Here is a 24,206-nt window from a genome sequence, read left to right as displayed (position 1 = left end):
CTTGGAACAAAATGATCTTTAAGCTCACTTCCAACCCAAACCATTCTAGGTTTCCCTGATCTTTCCAAGTAAACCAGCCCAATCCATGGAGTAAGTCTAGCATGAGAGAACAAGCATCTTCATACCAACCTCAAGCAACATTCCCTGTTATTTGCAGTCTATGTCTAATTTCTACCCTTTTTTTTTTTTTTTTTTTTTTTTTTTTAACTGGAGCAGATATAGTAGATATAGATAGAAACCTCTTTAAAGCTCGGTTGTAGAAGCAGATGCATTTCCCATACGGCCACTGCAGTGGAAGGTGAGAGCAGATCATGGAAATGATGTAACAGGCCCTGTCACAGGAAGGCAAAAAAGAAAATCTGTTAAAAACTTCAGTAAGAAGAGAGAAATAGCACAAGTGCTTCTTTACCTCAATTTGATCACATTGCAGAAAGAATATCTTTATTAAGTGCCTGGACTTAATAAAAATGTCAAAAACTCTCATTGCATAAATCAGCTTTTTCAAGATTTGTTGGGGTGATGGAGGAGAAAACTTAAAAACAGAAGGCAAACAGAAGTTTAGTTATTAGGTTATGACTTCCAAGGCTGCAGCTTCAAAAGCTTCCCTGTATTTACTGGCCAAAGACTCCAACCTGGGACGCTTCCATCTAAAGCAAATCTCCTAAGTATGAGACAATGAAGTCAGTGTCTCATTTACAGCTGAAGAGTTTTACAAAGCAACATGTCCACTGAAAGATGAATCAACAAACAAACAGTACAGAACAGATACTGCCTTTATGACCCAACTGTTTTGCTCAGCCTGAAGTAGGATGAATAAAACGGATGAGGCAGGTTCACGTACTCAATCCAAACTGACAGAAGAAAAGCTTGGATGGGGTCTAGGATATCCCCCCTGAGACATTGGATTATTGAATATTCTACAGCAAATATCAGCATCTTCGTCCTTCTTCCCCCTCCTGCCTTTCCACCTACCTTATAAATCAGGACCTTTTCTCAAGGAAAGTTAAATGGTCAAATATCTCGGAAATTTTCTTAATAAACAATTTCCAGAAAAACATTAAAAACTTTTGACCATCTTTAATTGTGAAATGTATTGATTGTTCTTCTCAAGTAATGACATATTTTTGTTCCCTTCAGACGACTTGGATAGATAGCATTGTTTTTCTTTCCAAAGCACATCAAAGATCCCAAAGTTTGGCAGGCTTTCTGTTTTCTTTAAAAAAAGAAGGGGGGAAAAAGAAAGAAAAACATCAGCAAAACAAAGCTAAGAATAACTGCTCTTTTCTGAAGAGTTGTGGGCTTCTTCACTTCCAGATTCATGTCATGGTGCTCACTTCAGGGAGCTGCTGAGACACAGAGCCTGGAGGTGGGGAGGAGGAGAGGAATGGAAAGATCAGAGAATTGGCACGGGACACAGAGCCTTTTTCCTCTTGATGTTCAGGCTGAATCTAGACAAAGTCAGTCAGAACCCAGTGTCATCATGATTTTTAAACACTTTCATGGGCCATGCAAGGTCACACTGTAGCCTCTAACACAGGGGACAAGTTTCCACATATCTGCAGCTGGTACTTCATCGACAGCTCTGGTGATAGCTGGTCTCCAGTTTGTAGTATCTCCATTTTGCAAGTGAATAAATTCTAGAAATTGGCTGGATTTGGGTTAATCATGGCCTTTTCCATTCAGGACAAGGAATGCACATAAAGTACTGAGAGAGCTGAGTACCTCCCCCTTCTGCTCAAATGTTCAGAGGAAGCAGGTTGGTATTGCTGCAGAAAGGTTTTCAATTTTGAGAATGTTTTTGCCCCTGGACCCATTTTTCTTGATTTCCTTTCTCAGTCAGTGATTATGATTTACTTATCACAGACCTGCACTCCTGTGGCAGGATCTGATGTCTGTGCTATTGGTAAAATACCATGCACTATTGCCAGATGTTAAATATGAAGAAATAACGTCAAAACAATGCAAAAGAAATACCACCAGCTCTTAGTCTGTGAAGCAACTTTTATCTTGATTTACTGTGCAACTGAGCTTATTTACTGGTGTTCGAATCAGATTATTTTAAGGCTTAAAATTCTCCTGGTGGTTGTGGAACAAGTGGCAGAGTTTCCAAAGCTTCCCAAGCAGAGCTGCTTTGCTCTGAACTAAGAATAAGATATGAGGAAAGAGTAGGAAAAGAAGTGAAGATAATCTGAGGGAAATGCCAGCATGGCCTGCCTTATCACCCAAAATGTGATGTCACACTGAGCTGAAACGTGCAAACCTTCCCCACCACAGCCTGCTCCGGGGTAAAAACTACTTTTGGCTTTATGGGACTTTTAATGGACTGCTATCATCCAACAGCCCAGACACAGGGCTGCAGGAACTGGCAGTGCATGGCATTTCTGGAAAAGGATACAAAATCCCTGGAGGATTTTGTAGGATACCATCCCTGGTATGGAGCTGCACCCTGGCCCAGTTCACGTCGTGCCCACATTTTGAGGAATGAGCAGAAAGGCACAGTGACAGGGCAGCTGATACAAAACCCACTGAACTTCTCAGCTCGGTGTGATAAACAAAAGTGCATCACTTGGCTAACTTGTAAATGACTGGGGCAAAGAATACATCCTCTGGATCAAGATGACAGGGTTCACTGCTAGAACAAATCACACAATATGTGAAGTTAGACTGTGACCTATTGCTTGGTACAATTATCTGACCTCCAAACAAAGCCTGGTGAAGATGGCAGCGATCCTGCATATAAAACAGAGCCTGGTGGAAAGTTGCTATTCTTCAAACCCGCATCTAGACATCTTTCAAGTGATTTCAGAATTTAGGGTGAAAGTGGATCTTAGGCCTTTTTTAAAAAAGCCATTTCAAATCCTCATTCATATCATAAATGCTTTTTTCTCCTTTTTTCTGCAGGCCACTGAAATCTCTGGGGCCATGACATTGTCTGGGACTGAATGCAGCCCCTTTTTATCATTATAAAGAAATAATGAAAGCATATGGTGGAGAGGCACTCATATTTCAGTGTATGGTGCCTTCCTCCTTCTCCATAACCAAGCACTGAAGAATATATACTATGATGAGAACATTAAATATTTCCAACACACTAACAGAAAATTCCTAATAATTCAAAGTCATCCCTGCTGCCTAGTTTGATTGTAAGTTCAAAGTAAAAGAAACCAAACATATCCTCACTTTTGTGCATTAAACATCAGCAAGTGACCTGTATTTTATTACAGTACACAGCTGTTTTATCACATAAGTAAATAAATCACCATTGAACCAACTTTGGGAACGAAGATTTTGAATAATAACACAATTAAGTTTTCCCACAAAGTCCAAATAGCCCACTTGCTCATAGTTGCTACAAGCTGTGATTCCCACGTGAAAGATATCAACTTATTTCCTTTTCCTGTCAATCATCGGTACCAAGTGGGGCCCTGGTATGTCAGGTCATGACCTTTCACTCTGGGCATGAGCCTGAAAGCCACTAGTGAATCAACTAGTTTAATTATTTAGGCTGTTTTTAATAAATATAAAAATGTGGCCTTAAATATTTCACATGCTTGTTCAGTTTGGGCTTTCAAGGACCTCTCATCAGGCCCACCAGCCTGAAAGTGTGCTCTTATTGGTAGGAAAGCAGTCAATTAATAACCAAATCCAGCTTTTGGAATAAGGTTTATTTTGTGGATTTTGAGCTTCCTGGCTTGGGTGTCACTTGCTTGTTGGTTTAGAGGACAGGCTTTTTGTTATCTTTTTTTAAACATAAGACTGTTTTTAATCAACACCAGCTATCGCCTATTTGCCTACCTCCCACAAAATGATCCTTTAATACAGATGCCAGCATGGGATTCACAGATTTCCATGTATGGTCTATTTTCCACATCCTCTTCATCTATGCGAAAAAAAAAAGCAAACAAAAAACCAAGCAGGAATAAATCCAGTATAGCAAAGTCCATATAAAACAATTATTTTAAAAATATTTATAATGTAATGTTGACAGGTTTGCTATTAGGTCCCTTAGCAGTGGACAGTTTTATTCCATTTTAGGTCAAAGTGTGATGACAACTTTCTTTGCTAAATTTCCTAACAATTTCTTTCAGCATGTAACTCCCATAATCTAAAAATCTAGGCCTGAACCAAGCTGCTGATTCTGCCCAAGATTCTGCACAAGGAATATGTAGTACCTACAACCATGTCAGTAGAACAAGGAGTAATACTTTCCCTGGATGTCAGGGGCAATGATTTATATTCCCCAAACCATTTATGCTTATTGCTCAACAAACTTCCCAGCTGGTTGACACAGGACAGAATTAAACTTGAGAAACTAATTGATGGTGTCTTTTTAAAGAATAAGCCTCTGAACTTGGACTGCCAGAGTTAACATTGCTTCTGAACATTCCTGAAATGTACAGAACTTTCCCAGCGTCTCTTAGATTTATTTTGTTCTTCTTTCCCCTAGTGCTCTAAAACTTCTCAAGAAAGTGAGTGTGAAGGGCTGTCTCTATTTATAGATGATAAACCCAATTCTTATCTTTCTCCCTCCTCTCCCCCCTGCCATGGTCCTGCATCAAAGAGAAGGCTTGGGGAAAGAGGAGAGAGATGCTCTTAGTCTGAATTTTCCAATCCCTCTCATGGGCTGCTGGGTCTGCAGGAAATATCAGCATGCCAAAATTTGCTTTTCTTTCATGCAGGAGTATTAATCTAAATGATGAAATATATCTCAAAAATGAAATTGCCGCAGCGTAGAGATCATCAAAAGTACTTTAATTGAATTATGCTTTGTTTGGGACAGTAGAAAACATTTAATCTCGATACTGTTTGAATTCTTCATTTTGCCTTAATGTCTTCAAGGTGTCCACAATAGCATGTTAGAATTTACAATATAATCAAACAAAAGTCAGCTGAAGCATCCTATCTTTATTGAAAGAAAGTGTCCTTGCCTGATAATGCTGCTCCTCAGCAATTTCAGCAAAATTGCTGTAGTCCAGAGAAATCTTTCCAATTCATCTAAGTCTGCATTTGATGAAAAGCTGCCTCCTAAGAAGTTTTCAATCCTCCTCCCTCAAGATGCACCAGCAGGAGCATGTGTTTATAACATGTGAGCAACCCCGAATCTCCTGGTGGAGGGGAGATCAAAATCAAAGCATCGATCCAAGGATCCACCACTTTGCAATCAGATATGGGAAGATGCTGAGGAGCAGTAGTGGTTCTGGGGGGCTTTGGGAGCGTGGGGAGTGCGCGGCATCGCTGGGAACACGCTGCAGCTTGCACTTACCTTATTTAGCTTTTCAAAGGCTGACCTCTCATGCACCAAGTTCAGCGACATAGCAGTCAACCTATTAATGTCCAAGGAAGCCGTGGACCAAATCAGACAGTTTAAATAACTCAGCTGTGAACACAGAACCCCATTATCATTTCTGTGAGGCCAATCTGAGCAGCTGATTCATCTTGAGCAGTTTACTCTGGACGAGAGGTCTCTGCCGCATCCATTTTAAGTTTTAAATCAGATGAGGGTGAAGAACTCTGCACTCAGACACTGTGTTGGGAGGTGCCATATAAAAGGACAGACAGGCAGAGAGGCTGGTATTAAAGGCCCTTATGTCCCATCATATTTTACTAGCTCTATTCTGACATGATTACTGATTTCAGTGGAATAAAAGCATGTAATGAAACAGAGTTAGGAAACTGTATAGCTTTTATTCCCTTACAGGGCATATTTCCCTGGTAAACATGTCCTGGCTTTTCATGTATCTGATGGGTTTAGTCGCAGAAAAGCTGTATTTACCATATATTTCATTACCATGTATTTACAGCACAACCCACGAGAGGACCTAGCTCAGTTTTAGAAAATGATATGAGTTTCCTGATCCATATTTATTTTCTTCTTCCTTCCCTAGTGGGGGTTTACACCTTTTCTTACATGACCCTAAAGGCAGAAGAATGCTTCCACATTTTCAGCAATCTCTGACAGATCACACCTTTTGCATACTACCAAAATATTAACTGGACAGCAAACTTACGCGAGTCCTGAAACCAGCCTGCGAGATGCCAGAAACAACTGCACCTTACAGGTCTCTGACTCTCTTTCAATATGACCATGCAAGAAAATCACCATTATAAAACAGGAATGATGTAATTACATTACTCCTTTTCCCTTGGACTATTATTTCATCTAGTAGGCTGCTGCTTTTCAGACTTTATATGCGTATTCAGCAATTCCATAAATAAGATTTTCATTATCAACACTGAAATCCCCAACAGTTTTCAGCTCATAATGAGGTTTTCACTGTTCTCAGGCAACACTTGGAAAAGCCTTTTATATGATAAAATGAAGATGTGAGACAGACCGAGCAAGGTGTATGTGTCGCCAAAGGCATTACTTTCAAACAGTCCTCAATTTCTTCACTCAAACAGGTGGTGATCAGGTTCTAGTAAAAACAGACTTGAAATTATTTCAGTCATCCAGCCACTGGAAAAAAAAAAAAGAAAGAAAAGACAAAAAAAGCTGTTACTATAAGCTTCTTTACAGTCTCCAGAGAGCTCAACATAACATGTTTAGAAGCAATTTGCAAGCATTTAATTGATAAATTATGGCTTCCTGTAGGATGTTTCCAATAGTCACCCCCTCTTCTCTAAAGTTTAGACATGCTAATGCTTAGGAAGCGTGGAAAAAATAAGATCTTTGAAATGACATAACGAATTGATATATACAAAAAATGGTTCCCAACTTTCCTGTACACAAATCCAAGTATTGGTGAAGGCAAAGAGCTCCCAGAGTGCTGAGAAAAGGAGATAAAAGACAGGCTCAAGCCACACTGCAGTATCTGAACAGATTATTTGAGAGTGGAAAGCAGGTGTGGTTCAGATTTTATAACTGCCTCTTTGCCTCACAATGACAATGTACGGGGTTCACGTACTAACAGTGAAATGTGGGACCAAATTCTGCAGTGGAAGCCAGTCTGTAATTGAGGAAGGCAAAATATTTTAAATTTACGCTGAACTTGCATGCTTAAAAGCCTAATGAGCATTGGAAAGGTCACAAGAAATACAGGAACCTCATGTGACACTATTTTGTAGAAAGGTCAGACATTCTCCTTCAATTAAAATTAAGCTGTATTTATATCTTCCATACTTTGCATTAAAAAACAGGGGCTCGGTTCCAGAAGCTGAGAAACTACCAGATCCCTTCTGTATCTGACTTATTAGAGATGCCAAAATAACCTTGTGGAGTGGGAAGGTGAAGGGGATAAGCAGCTTGTGAAAGGCAAAGCAGTCCCACGGCTTTTACCAGAGACTGAAAGTATGGAGGGCCCAGACCCAAGAAAGTGTTTGTGCCCATGGAGACTTAAAATAACCACACAGGGCAGCCAGATCCTGGCATTAATGCTGTTTTTGAATGTCTAAAGTCACAGTGAGTTTTATGGCTACATGCCATGATGCTCTTTGAAGATTTAAGAAGTGTTGCATTTCATTTGAGATAACATGCTTTCGGAGTTGAATGGCAAGTTCCATAAATTCCTCTTGGATAAAATCTGAAGTAAACATCGCAAAGTTTTGCATGGATTTCTTGCAATTTGTTTTGGAGCTTTTGTGTCAAACGGGACTGGAAAATGGCTGGCAATGTTTTATTTCACTTATTATACATAGATTTTGAGCATGCAAGTCTAAGCAAGAAATGTTTGGAGAGCATGGCTGTGCTGCATTTTTTTTTTTCTGGAATAAGTGGCAGTTTTAATTAAAACAATTATACAAGTCTTTGTTTTCTTCAACTTGTTTGATTTAGTTGGTTTCTTTAGCAACAAACAAAGCTTTCATGGCTTCTTCACGTTTGCACAGAATATTAATGTTGCTGCCTTTGATTTCAGAATCTTGTAGACTTCAGCAGCCTCTCAGCATTTTAGTCTCTAACACTGCTAAGATTATGTGAGCAGCAGAGATGGGGATGTGGATATCCCTGCACATGGGTCAGGGCAATCCCAAGCACAAATAGAGGCTGGGCAGAGGATAGACTGGGAGCAGCTCTGAGGAAAAGAACTTGAATCTGCTGCAGCAAGTCCAGAGGAGGCCATGGAGATGCTCTGAGGGTTGGAGCCCCTCTGCTCTGGAGCCAGGCTGGGAGAACGGGGGGTGTTCACCTGGAGAAGAGAAGGCTCTGGGGAAGCCTTAGAGCCCCTCCCAGTGCCTAAAGGGGCTCCAGGAGAGCTGGAGAGGGACTTTGGACAAGGGATGGAGGGACAGGACAAGGGGGAATAGCTTCATATGATTCTATGAGAGGCTCAGTAACCCAGCTGGGCAAAATGGACAGAAAAAGGGTGATCTGGTATTGTAAAAAGCTACTTCTGTCTGAGAATTCCAAAATTTGCAGTATCAATAACCTTCAAAACCTTCTGATCCACATTATAGCTGGCTCAAAGTTATGGGAAAAAAAAAGATGAGAGTGGTGTTGTTTCTTTTTTTCTGTAAAGCTTCTAATTTTCTTCCTTATTTTATTTTTAAACATTTTTGTTTATCATTGACACATGTATGCCTATGTTTGAGATATCAATTCATTTATCTTCAGAAATGTTGACACAAAAGATAAGAACCAGTATAAAAAGAACTGTTTTAATTTTGGTGCTTTTCAAAAGGAAAGGGAGCTTAAAAATGCATTTCTCTCTGAAAATGTGGGTTCAGATCTTGCCTCACACCCAAAATAAGAGTAACACTGGCATTTAGTTTCACATCACTAATTCTGCATGGTTTATCTCAACAGAAAAAGTAAAATAAATGTCTGGGCATTGCGGCTGTGCCCCAGAGGTGGCATTTGGGGTGGACTGGGCAGAATGGGGCAGGCAGTGCTGGGAGGGTCCAAGTTTGACCAGCATGGAGGGTTCAAATCCATCATGTGCCAGAGAACAGAGCTAACAGTACATCTCTTGCTGCCTTCCCTCAAAATCCATCATTTAAAAGATCTGTTTTGTTTATGCCTGTTGCTGTTTTTAACATACATAGCTAAACCTCTATTTTTTTTTTTTCTGCTTATCCAGAAATCAGTATATTTTCCCTTCTCGAAGCTGTAACTTAATAAAAGCCAACCATTCCTTTCCAAAGAGTTACAGCTCCTCCCAGATGAGTACATCTAGGTCAGGTTTCAGCCTGGCATAAATATTGTATGCTTGAGAACTAACGGTCTGCAGAAATTGGGGTTCGTATTGGAACGCCTGACATAGCCTCGGCCATACCAGCACATGCGGGTGCTTGCTTTAATAAAAAACCCCTTAATCTCATTTGGCTCTACCTCACTGGCAGCTTGAAGTACTTGAATCAAACAGTACAGCTGTGAATTGTGACACTAGCTGGATGGAAGCCCAGAAAACTTTTCCCAGAGAAAACCCTTCAGGGAGGAAAAAAAAAAGGAAAAAAAAAAAAGAAAGAGAAGAAGAAGGAGGAGGGAAAAAAGCTTTGACAACTGAAATACAATAGAAGCCAAATACAAAACCCCACAACCAAACCTTGCCTCCCTCCAACCTGAATCTGAAACCAACCAGGAAACCAAAAGATAGATTGGACTCTTCTTAAAAAGGTTATTTTGTAAGGTAGAAGGGCCAACCTGGGCAGCCCTGAGCAATGGCCCTGGTCTGTATTTGCTGCAGTGCAGCAAATAAACAAAACTCAAGCCAAAGGATAGGAAAGCCTGAATTATACCACTCCTTCAAAATCCATTTAAAAGAAAAGGCAGCTTTGATTTGCATGAGGAAGAAGAAAAATATCCAACTAAGGAAATTAAAAGAGGGTTGGAAGCACAAGTGCCATAAAGCAGACCTAGCACAAGTGCGCTTGCAGTATTTATAATCTTATTTTTGCTTGAATCCTGATGACGATACCTTCCCCTAAAGCAGATAAACTGAGCAATATGGAAAAACAAAACAACAAAACCATAGAAAGTACATCTGAATGGGAGGAAATGTTCTTTTTCAGAAGGCAGCAGCCATACTCTGGAGTCATAAGGTCAAGAGGTGAATTTCTACTGAAGGAAAACATTAGAGCTGGATATTTCTCATCTGTCAGTCCCATTAAATACCATCTTTTAAGGACTCAGGACTGTGCATTGCGCCTTTCTTCAACTTAGCAGGATAATAAAGATTCTGTTGCCTTTTGCAGATGTTTAAAGACATGATGTGAAAGACAAATTCTCCAGCTAAAACCCTCAAGAAATGTCACTTCTGTGTCTTACTGAAGGAGCTCCAGCACATTCTCTACATAAACATCTGCCGGAAACATTTTAAAAAGGAGGCTGTTTAAATAATGGCTTTTGTAGGCTCGGTTGGGGTTTTTTTCCTCCTTTAAAGAAAAGAAAATGAATTTGTGGAAAGTTCCCTCTTCCAAAGCAACTTTCCTTTGCAAACATGCTTCAGCTAGGATGATCTGAGGGAGCAGCTATAAAATGAAGAAGAAATGTTGAAAATATTCCTTCAAAACATTCTATATCAATCACACCTCAGAGACAGTCATAAATCAGTGCTTTCTTTGACTTCAGAAAGTTGTTGCTCTTCATTGTTATGCTAACTTGTTTGTGACAATTATAGCAAGGCTCTCTTTACATAATAATTGGATTTTTCTATTAAATTTAACAGACAAGGAGAAAAAAAGGCAAAATAATAGCCAACATTCTGTTAAAAGTGGTGCATTTGAGGCATAAACTGAGAAAATGAAAGAGAAGGAAAAGAAATTGAGTTTATAGTCTTTTTACTGTAATTTGACTCCTCGTTCTATGTGACTAACACAAGTCTACCTACACTTCTCCATCTTTAAATGTCTGCCAGAGTGCTGGGCTCTGCAGTAACTGTGCCTGGGTACCAAAATGGATTAAGATTTTGGATGGGTTTAGCTTATTTTATGTTTATTAGAAAAAGATCTATACTTCTGGGTGCAGTACTTCTATTTCAAAGTGTCAGAAATCAGAGATAGTTGGAAACCCCTCTTAGGAAGTCCACCTGTTGCCAGATAAAAGGGTGCTTCTTCTAGCAATGACTATATATCCATTTTATGAATTGGGGGTGGTATTTAATGCAGTCTATTAAAAGCTTCATTAAACCCTGCACATTCCACATTAAAAAAAAAAAAAAAACTTCCAAGGATTTTGGAAATGGTGCTGTAGGTGTGCAAATGCCATTAGGTGATTAATATAGTCTCTCTAACATATAATGATGTAGGGAGAGCTTTCACAAGAAATTTTATTATATAGAATATGGTTTTAAGATTAACATCAGAAGTGTGACTGCTTCTTCAGGACAGAGATGGAGAACGATGAATCCACAGCAATTTATCTGATAAGCAATCCAGAACTCCCATCTCCTTAACTAGGGGAGAGTGCAGGGGAAAGGCTGTCAGGCACTGTGGGGAAACAGGGGAAGTAAAAAACAATGCTGTAGTATTAGCAAGTAGATTGGTACAGTGTATTTTACACTCTGGTCAAAATCAGGAGAAAAACGTCTGGCTGGAGATCTGCCTGATGGCATGGCTCAAGCAAGTGATGAGGAAAGAAAAAACTCTTCCACTTTTGCAGGGCTCAGATCTTTCCCATCACTAATGCCCATCCCACAGCATCATCTTTATCTGTGGATTTACCCACAGTATGCATAAAATTTACCTTCCGAAAGGCGTTGATACTTTCTTGGCTTTGGCAAGGTCTCAGATGTAAATGAAACTATTCTGGCAGAGGTATCTCAGAGGGAAAAAAGTTCCAAGAGTCCACAAAGTCATTTTTATCCCCCGGTTCTGGCTTCTCCTGGTGCTTGTCACTGATGGCATCATTACCTAAATCTTTATTTCTTGTGCTATGCAGTAAAAGCCCCCCAGTGTTAACCAACATACTCTTTCCTTTCTTCCTAAAAACCAAGAGAGGTGAGGACCTGATTTTCTTCTTGTTTAACATCCCTGATTGTCTCATAAAGCTCATTGAGTAAAACTGCTTTACAAACTTAAATACAGTAGATGCAGAAAACCATTAATATTTTCCAATTGTTTCTTATCTGTTGGTGATTTCTTTCACAAGTCACTAACAATTGTCTTTCTTGATGATTAGTTGCTATTGTATATCAGCTTGATTTTTGTATTCATATGCTTTCACAAAAAAGGTTGAAAGTTCAGTTTTTCCCAGTTTTCCCATCATGTAATAAAACATCTTCCGTGTGATCTTAGCTCCCAGAATCCCTCGTGACTTTGACTTCACTGCTGGACACACAACCTTGTAAAATTTGAAGTTCACTGGGTTTGTAAAGAAATTAATCTCTTTATTTGTGTGTCCCTTACAGATACATCAAGAAGTCTGTGTGATGCAGCATCCTCATAAAGTCAGTCTGATCTCCTCTGTATGAAAACTACAAACATCTCATTTAACACTTCCTTTAATAAATCCATTTGCTTTTCTAAAATATGTATATTTTTGTTTAGTGATATGAAAAAATGAAAATATCTAGGTAAGATTTTAGAACATATTCTAGGGTTTAAATGGAAAGATTCATGAACAGTTCTGTGCAGGGGTAACTTAAGTAATAAAGGATAGGGAAATTAATTCGTCCTTTCCTATGCAGGAGTGAAGAAAGTCTTGTTGCTAATTTTAATCAAATAGTGATTGCTGATATTTACTCTACACTGCCTCTTAAAAAAACCCTCTAAACTGTACAAATCTCCCTGCACCACTCTAGCACAGCTGATAGACACCAGCTGTACTGTAAAATGAGAAGTTTCTGAACAGACAACGATTATCTGTCAGTGGATAATATCCTGTTCTGAATCACTAATGGCCTCTGCAAGGTTCAACGATGGGATATCAGAACAAGCTTAAGCATGAGCTTAAATATTTGCATGCAGTGAAAGCTGTGCCAGAGAGACTTCTGTATTAAAATATTTGTGATAATGATTTATTTTGAGGACTTTTCTGCAGAGTTTAGTGCCCAATCATTTTGTGGAACATTTTACCATTCTGTGTAAGATCTTAGTGAGTATTTCTGTGTGCAAGCCAGGCAGGGAATATACCTTTTTATTAGCAGAGCTGGTGTGATCCAGACAGGTGTAGTTTGATCTTTCCCACACTGACCTTCACATAACTTCATACCTGACCTGAATGAAGCACTGTCTCAAGGGTAAGGAACAACTTGCTCACGGAGAAGAAAATGATTATGCTGCTGAGTTATGTGATGCAGCTTTATAAGATGGAGTGTATTTTGGGTATGTGACTACAAAGCCTCATGTTTTGACAGTTATGCAGCATATGCAAAGGCCCATTTCATTTACAGAACCCAGGGGTACTCTAGAAAGCTTTCTCTATAAACATGGGTTACAGCCTATTCACAAAGGTGCTGCATTGCTTCCTTTCTTTCATTAACTGCCACACTCTAATTGTTAATTTGTGGCTAACATGCAAATAACAGCATTTTATCCCAGTAAGCAAAATTAGAATAGCTTTAGATTTGCACTTGATGCTGTGGGAAGATGCCAAATCCCAAGTGTTGAGTTTGGTTTTCATGTATTTGATTGTCAGAGATCTTTTCAGAGCTGGAAAATAAATATCTCCAAATAGCTGGAGTTTGTAGGTTTATTTTACCATGAATGAGTTTGTTTCTTAATCACATTTCTGGGAGCTGGGGATACTTAGTTTTAAAAAAGAGGGAAGTTGGGGCCTTCAGTGTGCATAATTCCTCTGGATAAAGAATGCTGCAGCTGAGTAGCAGTATTTTCAGGCCTCAAACACTCTCCTGCAATGACAGCTAACATTTTGCTAAAACAAAGAATGCAAATGAAAGCACTGCCACTACTACAGGCAGGAGCTTTACTGTTCAAGGTAAAGGGCCAGGCTTGCAGCAGGGGCTGGCAAAGACTAAAAATCTTTCAGCCTTTGGGCTCTTCCTGCACTTCAGTCAATATGAGGTTTCCCTGGCATACACAGACACCTCAGTTTTTTAATTGCCAAATGTTCCAAAAACTCTTTGAAGAAGGAGAGAAGGAAGTAGTTGAGAGTTTAAAAAAGAGGAGAAAAAAAGCCCTCAAACTTTCTCAATGTATTGATACTTTTCAAGGCAACGAGGGTGCCTTGAAAGGGTCCCTTGATGAAGGAGGGAGGTGGAAGAAAAGCCATTACCATGCTTACTTCCAGAAATTCTCCAGTTATTACTAGAAAAGCCATCCAAAAAGCGCTTGAAATTGGTGCTGCGTGCTGTTTATACTCTTTGGGAGGGAAGAAAAAAATCAGAACAAAACCCCAGACATCTTCTCCAAAGAAGGGAAAGGTCAGAAATTATCTGTGCTGCACTGATCAATTTACCCGAGTTGTCTTTCCATGGATTGTATTAATGGAACTTCATTTTCTTTTATTCAGCTCCTGGCCAATTTCTTCTTGACTCTTAAAAAGATCAATGAACACATCTCACTATCTTTGTACAAAATGAGCCACTATTTTTTCCTCAAAGTTTAAGGGACTTTATTATTTCATTTGTAATGGATTTTTCTGTCTCCTTTTTCTTTCCACCCTTGTTGTGATTTCTCTGATCTATTCTTTCTTTTTCGTGGATTTTGTCTAAACTACCCAGGTTTGCTGTTCTGTGGAGTACAGGTAGGTAGGAAGTTGTCTTTAGGTCCAGTAATGTACAAACACTTAAGATTACACACAACTCCTTCTTTAATGCTGGTGAGAGCCAGAAGAAACATCACTAAAGTGAGACTAAAATGAGAGCGTGTTGTTTGAGGAAATTTAACCAGCAGTATCAGTGAACTGAACTGTACTTCTAAACAGTCTCAGTAAAATCAATCAAATATTACTTACAGGAGAAAGGCTAACAAGTTATGGCCAGACAGGATTAAATTAAACCAGCAGGTGCTCTTTGGTTTCTCTTCTTTTTTTTTTTTCCCCCTGTTAGTTTGTTTTGTGTGGTGGTGGTGGTGTTTTATGTGGGGGTTTTTTTCTTTTCTTTTCTTTTTTTTTTTTCCCTAGTTTTGACAGACTGTAACTGGTTTTAACCCTACATTTTCATCCTCCAGCAAACATAACTGGTCTTTAAATGCAGCTTGCCTGGAATCTGCTCTTTGTTTATGCACATACAACACACACCACTTAAACACCAATGTACTGTCAGTTATTACATTCCTTATACATTCAAATCTTAAATTCTGCAGAGAAATTCAGTAATATCCTTAAACATAACTTTGCTACAAATACAGTCTTTTTCAAGAAATGTTGACAAATGAAAAAAAGCATAGTCTAAACATGGAAGCCAACTCCAATAACCTTCCAAATCTACCAAAATGAATTTTTATTCTGGTGGAAGTTCCGACACTGAAAACTGTGGGTTTAGTTAGTATTTGTAAAAGCAACCTCCCTACCCTACAAATGCTTAAATTATTCCTGGGAAATGAAGCTGTTAACATGAAATTGTTACAAATTACTGTTTTATTTCAGACAAGGTGAAATATTTCATCCTGGTTTTTACTTAAAAATAAAAAGAGAAAGTGAGTTTGAAATGATCATTTGAAATGTATTACTAAAGTCATAGTAAAAACATTTCTAAATTTCCAAATGCCATTTTTTTGGAAATTGATCTGCTCTCCAAAGACTTTTTGATTTAGGCAGAATGGCATTCATTGAGCTAAAAAGCTTTCAATAAACAGTACTTAGCCTATAGGACACTGGAAGTTACAGTATCTCCCCTCACAAAAATCAACATTTTTGGGCCTTGCTGAAGATGCCTGGGACTGTTTCTCCTGCAGTGGAAATTGGTCATGTTAAGAGGGCTCATTCTTTTGGCCCTTCCAGGCTCACATCTGCAGACTGGAGCTGGAACTGGATGATTTTTCAGGTCCCTTCCAACCCAAACCATTCTATGACTACAGCTTATATTCAACACCTAAGGTGGTTTAGCAGAGCACAGATTCAGTAAAGAAAAGGAGCAAAAATAACAGATTTGCCTTCCATGTAGAAATACAAAAACATGGTTTCAAAAACAAAGACAAGCGCTCATTCCAAAATCCCAGAATGCCTAAAGTATTTCAGAAGTGGTGAAAAGAAAAGAAAAACCCTTTGGCAGTACTGCTACTCTCCATTTTCCCCATGCACAATCCTACTCCCATATGCAACTCCTGCCTCCCTTTGGCTGCTGTGCTGCTGTTAATAAGCCTGTGCTGTACATTTGGCATGATTTCCACCTTCCACTTGCCATTTATTCCTTTTACAACCTCCCTTGTTATAGGTCTAGTGTAGTAAACTGCTGCTTTATGGGAATTTGCAGCCCACTTGACATATGGTACAGGATCACTGGCCAAAATGGCAGTGGAGCACATAGGATTTTACAGCCCAAGTTCATTATCTGTCTTGTTCCAGGACTTACTTTGGTCTGTGCCCAATAGGAGCCTAAAATCCCAATCATGTGATAACAAGACTGGCTCCTCCACACATTTGTTGGACATCTCGATGGCTTCCACTCCTCTTGGAAGCAATCATGGACTGTGCTGGCATCCCCTCCCCATGAACAGCCGTGGCTGAGGGGCGTGAGGGGCATCAGCCTTTGCTTTTTCTCTCTGCTGGTAATCCTATGACAGTGAAACCATGGTGCTGCATGTTTCCCCACGCTGAACTTCCTGTATTGTTCAGATTTGTGTCACTGATGGAACAGGTCAGGGAAATCTCCCCTACAAATGAGTTTATGAAGCCTCACAAGGAGATGACTGGGAATGTGGATTCACCTCAGCACTGGCACCACTGCTCCTCTCCTTCAACCAGCAGTCAGAGCAGAGTTTCTCCTCATCGTGACAGGCATTAATTGATGCCTGTCCTGCACCAAAGCCACACACAAGAGCTTTGGTTTCTGAACTTGGACAAACATTTTGTCCAGTATGAGATGCCCTGCTCTGCACCCTACTAGAGGACCAGGTATAATCAGACACCTGGAATTTACCAAGTGTGCATCAAACATGTAAAATCTGTTCAGGTGTGATTTTTAGCCTAAATATTCCATACTGGGTCTATTTTCACTGGAAAGACAGCAACCTGAATTTTCAATGAGCCTTCCCATTTTCCTTCTGCTTAAACAAAAACAGATACCATTTTTATTTAAATTGCATAACTCCACAATGTGTAAAATTCTCCTCACTAGGTTCTCTCTGGCTTTCTTGCCACAGGTATTGCTGACACTTTCATTTAGACTCTGTGCTATGGGCGCTCTGCCCCTTACACCGATTGTCAGGAGAACCACTTGTCACTTGTGGATTAAAACATTCCAGCAGGCACATTCATAGCACAAATCATTAGTTGCTCAATTTGATTCCAACCACAAACTTCTATCACAAAACTTCTGTGTTCCACAGGGGCAGCACATCTGTCTCCCTCCCACCATGATTCTGGTGAAAGGCTGGCTTTCTGCAAAATATTCAACGTCCCACTTCAGCTAAGACTTCTCACTTACAGAATGAGTCCACCCAGAAAAGTGTATGAGCTGTAAGTAGTCTGATAAATGAGATAAGTAGTGTTTTGAATTTAACAAAAAACCAAAAAAAACCCCAAAAGGTTTGTCAATAAAAATACTTGGTGGTTAAGCAAAGTTAATAGTCAAGTCAGGTAATACCGCCAGGCCTTTTCCTGGGATCACGTATGTGTTGCATCCCAGGCTTCATCAGTATCCACATATTCTGTCAGATTCTGGATTGTTGCTTCCATGTACCCCAATTCCTTATGGCTTTTATTCCCTTGCTTTCATTTCCTTTCATTCTCGTTTCTCCTTATTGTTGTTGCTTCTTTGAAAAGATCAATGAACAGGTCTTACAGTCTTGGCGCAAAAAAGCCACTATTTTTCTTTAAACTTTAAAAGAATTCATTATTATTATTATTTCTCATAAGAGGGATGTTTGTATCTTTCTTCTTGCCTGTAGCCCCCCTGCAGCTAAACTTTCTGATGGGCCTTTGTGTTTAAAAGAGAATTAACAGCAAAGAATGCACAATTTGACTTAAAACATATTGATATTGTAAAATGAAGAGCCATTTAATGAATTTTTTGTCCCCAGTGAAGAGCCAGTGTAAGGAACAGTAGGGGCTGCAAATAAGACCTGAAAATGGCACTTTAATAGCAAAATGCATTTGTTTGAACAGTGCTTCCCTTTTCTAATGATTTTACAACATTGCCTCTCCTTTATTCTCTTCATTAGTTGTCTGTGACCACAAACACATTCCAGTAAGAAAGGCAAAATATAAAACCATCCATCCAAATGTTTTAGACATCAGGCAAAACACCTATTAGTACAAGAAAGCACTCCAGTTGGTTGGTGCCCTGCCTTGGACACACACAAAAACCCACAAAAGCAAAATCCCAGATGACCCAAGCTCCCCAGCAAGCTCTTGCCTTGCAAAATTTTGCTTCTTGCCCATGAGAAGAAAGTAGAGCCTGGAGGAGGGGAGGTTGTTGACAGGGAAGATGCCATTAATATTTCTGGGATTGCAAGAGCATTGATACAACTGTTATTATTTTAACAGCACTTACAAGCACTGTTGAACGTTAGGGACTGAAATACTGGTAGTTGTATTTGAGGCTTTATTTATTAATGCCTGTAAAATGCTTTGAGATCTTCAATTACAGGATTTTTACAGGGAAAACTTTTATATTGTCTTTAGCCACACCGGCCTCAATCCTCAGCTGAAAGTTGATAAATACAAGGGCCATACTGTCCTGTAATGCAAGTTAATGTAAAATAACCACAGAGCTCTCTCACTCAGATTGCTTGTGGCTACTTGCATCCCCTGGCTGGAGTTCAGGAGGGTGGTACATTGTGTCAGGGTCAATCAGAACATCTCCTTTCTCACCCTGCTGCTCCCAAACCATTGTGCTTCCTGAAAAAACACAAGTTTTCCATCTTCCACCACCCTGGCCAGATTCACTGAAGGGTCTCAGTTGGTACAACTCCAGAGCCTGCTCAAGTCCATGTGCCTGGGATGCTGATATGATTTTGCTGCTCTGTACCTGTGCCACCTGTTTTGCAAGGATGCTCCACAACCTCATATCATACCATTCATTCCAATCCATGCCCCTTAGTCCTGGGAACATGGCCTGGGATGGACATGGTTGGACAGGAGATGACATAACCTGGTTTGGTAGTGCCAGCTGTAAAATTCACTACTCTTGTACCAGTTGTTAAAAATAATAGCACTTTTTAAGAAGTTCTTTTTACAGATCTTATTCTGGATTTTTTAAAGATCTGTCCTCAGCTTGCTGAGTTCCTTCTACTCCCATTCCATCAAGCTGGAAAAGACCTGTAGATTCCTACCCCATTAGCTGAAAGCTGCCCTGTCTGCACCACCTTAACCATTCTCTGTCCTCGGAGCCAGTCAATATTTCTTTGGCAGCACAAACTTTCCTGGAATTTTTTCATTACTCTACATGGCAAAGCCAAAAGCCATTAAAATGTGAGATATTGCTCAGAGACTTTTTGGAAAATCCAAAAATGGCATGTATTTAAAAGCAAACCATCTCAAAAGGAGTTGGATGATTTAAATATAATTAATTATGCTGTCTTTTCTTTTCTTTTCTTTTCTTTTCTTTTCTTTTCTTTTCTTTTCTTTTTTTTCCCCCACCTACTTGGAAAGCCAAACTACCTTAACTTGCCAAAACTTTGATTCTCCAGACACACAGTAAGGGAAAGGCATTTTACAAGCCTTAGACAAAGGCCTCCTCTGCTCAGTCATTTAATATGTAACAATTTGAATATCTCAAGACACACCAGAATGAGGCAAAAGCTCTAAGACTGCAGAATGATGGGACAGTTGTCTTGGTGTTGATGGCAGGTAGCAGATGACATTGCTTGGATTTTCTGGGAGAAGGGAGAGGCTCTTTCATTCTGTGATGTTCTGTATTTTATTTGCTGCTCTCCATAACCATGGCTGGGGTTTCTGCTGTGCTCATGGAAAGGCCACCATAAAATCTCTATTCAACATTTGTGCCTGGAGTGTCCTGCAGTTTGAAATGTCTTACTATTTCAAGGAAGATTTATTGGCTTTAACATGGGGAACAGTGAGCAAGGGGGAGCCACTTTCACTGCAGGTCTGGTCATGATGGAAACCCATTCCTGCCTTTCCTGGGTCAGCTTCCCCTGGCATATCAGACTGCAGATCTACATTAACTTGCAATTCCAGCTGTCATTCTGGGGTGGTATGTAGAAGGTGGGGGGGAAAAATTTGACTTGTGTTTTATTTTTCCCTTTTCCTTTTTTTAAAATTATATCTTGGGTTTTATAACATTAACAAAGGCTTGAAGCAACACCTTAGCACATCAGAAAAGATTAGTAACAACAATGTTAATAAGATGACACTGTGATGAAATAACAACACATTATTTTTCATAGTTTTCCAGCTTTTAACATGTCTCCTCAATCTATCAAATTATTGTTCTCTAAGTTTTTAACTTGACTGAGTTTTTAAAGAGAAAATCTCAATTCTAGTAAAGCACAAACAAAACAAAAGCTTTCTGCAACAATCAAGGACATTTTTAGATCTTGACTCATACTAGGATATCTTATAACTGATTGATAAATGACAAATTGCTGTTTAGGTAAAATGTGATTAACAGTAAATAATATATGATGGTTGTCATAAGCAGTGAATGAACAGAAATCATATTTACTCACCACCTACAATACTTCATATCTACTTATAACAGACTAATACTTCTGTAATAAATAACCATAACAAGGTCATAAATCAGCATTAAATGAAAGCACTGTTTTAGAAAGCCAAACTGAACATTACATGTTAGAACAAAGATTTTCAGCTTTTCTTAATAATAACTTGGTATTTGATTTCCTCAGTCCCATTCACACTACTGATTTTTCCTTAGCTGAATTCATTTAAAAGCAGGCGTAACCACACAGGATTTGCCTACTAATGAAAACACCATCAAAACCTAAGTCCCAGTTGCATAAATGGATTTCTTGTCTGAAATTAGCTCTGAGCACCCAGCATTACCACCCTTTACACCGGCAATATGTTTTTAACATACTGAAGACTGGTCTTAGACTGGCTACAACCCTGCTCCTGATCTGGTATGGGAGCACCAGAGGTGCTCATTCACGGAGCTGCTGCTGTTTAACACCACCTGCCTTAAACCTTCATACCTTTTTAAAATAAAGAAAAATTAAATAACACAAAGCTTTATAAACCTGCAGCATGGTTGGCAGGATGACAGTTTCCAGTCACGTCCCTTTGCCTGGTAGACCTCATGCAGTGCAGCACATGCGACACAGGACTGGGATAAGGCCATTTGTGTTTGATGAGAAACCTCTCAAACATTAGAAGTCTGCAGTGGAGGAGTGAACAGGAATGCAATATCTTATTCTGTGGTCCATCACGACTGCAAAAGTTTTTGCTTGGACAAGGAGCTTTGGGTTTTTAACAGTCTTCTGATTAAAACATTCTGTTAATTAAATAAAACTAAAGCCCTGTGATATTCAGTGCTCCAGAGCTTGCTCTGACTGATCCAAGAGCTTTTGTTTATGACACAGAGACCAATTGATTTACACTTTTTGCTTTCAACAAGCCTCTTGTGAAGAACACAGTGACATGCTGAAGTGCCAAAGCAGAAGAAAGGCACACTGATGAAAACCAGACACTGCAGCCATTAGCATCGATCAGCAATTGATCAGTGTATGAGCAAGCAAAGAGGTACAGTATGGTTATTGTGTGTAACAAAACCTGATTTAATCTCCTTCAAAAGGTCTGTGTCCTGTGAAGGAGCTCTTTGGTTGGGAGGCACAAACTTCATTAGCACAAACCCAAGAGTCATGTAAGGAGCTTTGTCTTGCAGATTGTGGAGGTCCCTCCTTGTGCAGACAGGAGGATATGAAAACACTTTTCAGATGATGCATTAGTCAATCAATAGCTTCATGTCAAACAGGACCTTACCTATGTCCTTTGCTTATTTAATTAAATATTTCTCAAGACTGGCTAAAACCATGCTATCACATCACTACAAGAACATGATTGATTTTGGAGAATGAGTAGGGGAAGCAGGACAGCCGAGAAAGAACCTGAGATGCTGGAGATCCCTCATCTGTGTTGGATAGCAAACCTTTTTGTTTAGCCAGTAGCATTGACTTTGTTATGAGCAGGTTCTTCAAACTTAGATAACCCTGAAAGGGCTTTCTTTTAAGTGGAAAAAACCCACCCAACTGTCAGGTTGAAAGAGGCCTGTGAGTTAACTCCTATTACACTCAGTCTGAGCTAAAAAGACATCACTTTTCACTCTCACCCCAAGACCTAACGAGCTTCAGCACTTGAGATGTGAAAGACCAATAACTTAACCCACTGTTTGAAGCAATCCCTATTTTTAAAGCAGTGCTGTGTTTGATTAAGCCACTGTAAAGCTCAGCAGAGCTTTGTCAAGTTCAATTATATTCTTTAAGGTAAAAATGCCGTTTTACCTGAAATGTAAAACTTCAGTCTTATTGCATTTTTATAAGAAAATCAAGTATCATTTATTTACATCCAGACAGCCCCATTAATAGCAATCTATAGCTGGCAGGTGTCACAGGCCTGGATGTGTTTTAAAGGACTAAAATATTATCTTCTAGATTTATAGTTAAAAATATCGAACTGTTTTCAAAGGTGTGTGCAAATTCCCTGAAATGACAGCCAGAAAATACCCTTGTGATTATCACCGAGTGATTATGCAAGTCCTCATATGATTTGAACATTGTGGCTTTTACAAAAAAACCCTTTTCATCTCATCAAAACTCTCCTTGTTAGCCCAATGGAGTAGGTTTCTCACGATCCTACATTGACTGGTATTTGTCACCTTGCCTTTCTGTTACCTGGGTCACTCCATTCACTCTCTAACTATTGGCACAACATTAGATTTCTTCGAGTCCTCTGGAAAACCACCAGTGTTCCAAGGCATTAAAAATCAACACAAAATGCTCGGACAGTTCCTTGGCCACCTCTGTGAAAATTACTGGATGCAGGTTGTTCATATTCAATGCTATTAAAATGATCAGCTCTGGCATTTTTGGAAAAGAAACTATTTCAGCAGTGTCATGGTCCTGTGTGACTGTGTACCTTGGCTTTTTATCAAACACAGAACAGAAATGGTTTTGAGCACTTCTGATTTTTCTGCATTGTTTTTAAATATTCTATCATATCCACCCAGGAATACCCAAGCACAGTGTCCTGGTATTAACCCCTACCCTGCAATCCATGCATGTGCACATGCAGACACACACATTTTTTGACATTTTAGTGCCTTGGCTGAAAGTTTTCTATGTGTACTTTGGTCCTCATCATTTTTCTATTCTTTCTAACATCTAGGCCATGTGGTATTACCAATTTGCCTTTCTCCATTTGTTATATAACAGAGTTAATAAAGACTCATTTTCCTTCCAAGCTGGGAAGTTGAACAGTGTCACCTTTTTTTTCATTGAACACAGAACTGTGGCTTCTGAGACAGAAGCAGAAATCTTGATACTATCTGTGATGGGGCTGATGCACCATTCCCACTCTTCATTCTTATGGGAATGTGATGATCAAGAGGACTTCCACTGATTGATCTCTAAATTCAGAAATGAGATACAACACTGTTCAAGTCAGACATGGACATCTCTGAGAAGAATTTGTGGAAAAAGGTATGTCACACACTGGAGCAGTTGTATCTTTGGCACTGGGGATCTCAAACTGCTCAATGTATTCTTGCATCAGTAGCATCTTTGAAACACTCAGATGTTCTAAGATAATAAAGTTAGAGTGAAGCGAATACTTAGGCACTAAAGGTTGCTTTTTTTCAAGCTTAAATGGGATTTGGAGGTCTCCAGGACTTTAAACTATCCTGCCAACAACTTTGGTGGTTCAGACTCATACCAGTTATTCAGATTTCCAGATATTGGCCAAAACAATCCCAAACCCCAGCAAACAACGTCAAAGCATTTGCTAAATGTAAATCCCACATGCATTCTGTTTATGTGATTTTGTCAGTGGACTGCAATGGTGAGAGGAACAAAGGTGAACAGGAGGGTGATCAAATTGTTGTCCTCCCACTTGCTAACACAGAGAGATGGGGGCTGTACCATCAGGACATCTCAGAAGACAGATGTAAATCTGATATTAACCTCACCTGTGGTTTCCCTTATACTTTATAAACTGACTCTCTATGTAGTGTGAAATTCAGGCATTACCCTGTGAGCTGAAACAGCTCTGACCATTTACCAGAATGCCTTGGGAA

At 39.4% G+C, this 24,206-nt stretch overlaps 1 long non-coding RNA gene across 8 annotated transcripts in view; it reads right to left on the bottom strand.

The window, feature by feature from the left end:
- Positions 1-24,206, bottom strand: part of LOC121669920 — a 143,685-nt gene that overhangs the window by 10,230 nt on the left and 109,249 nt on the right. For 3 of the 8 annotated variants that reach the window (XR_006017935.1, XR_006017939.1, XR_006017941.1), the window contains exons 2-3: positions 3,796-6,457; positions 240-1,213 (exon numbers count right to left, since the gene is read on the bottom strand). This is a non-coding gene — a long non-coding RNA (uncharacterized LOC121669920). The remainder of the gene's footprint in view (positions 1-239; positions 1,214-3,795; positions 6,458-24,206) is intronic. The other 5 variants (XR_006017942.1, XR_006017936.1, XR_006017938.1 and 2 more) reach the window with 5 other exon arrangements.

Source organism: Corvus kubaryi, unplaced genomic scaffold (assembly GCF_017639235.1).
Source record: "Corvus kubaryi isolate FWS band 111438036 unplaced genomic scaffold, C.kubaryi_AGA036_p1.0 37394, whole genome shotgun sequence".
NCBI classification, from domain to species: Eukaryota; Metazoa; Chordata; class Aves; order Passeriformes; family Corvidae; genus Corvus; species Corvus kubaryi.
This window is presented reverse-complemented; position numbering and strand designations above follow the sequence as displayed.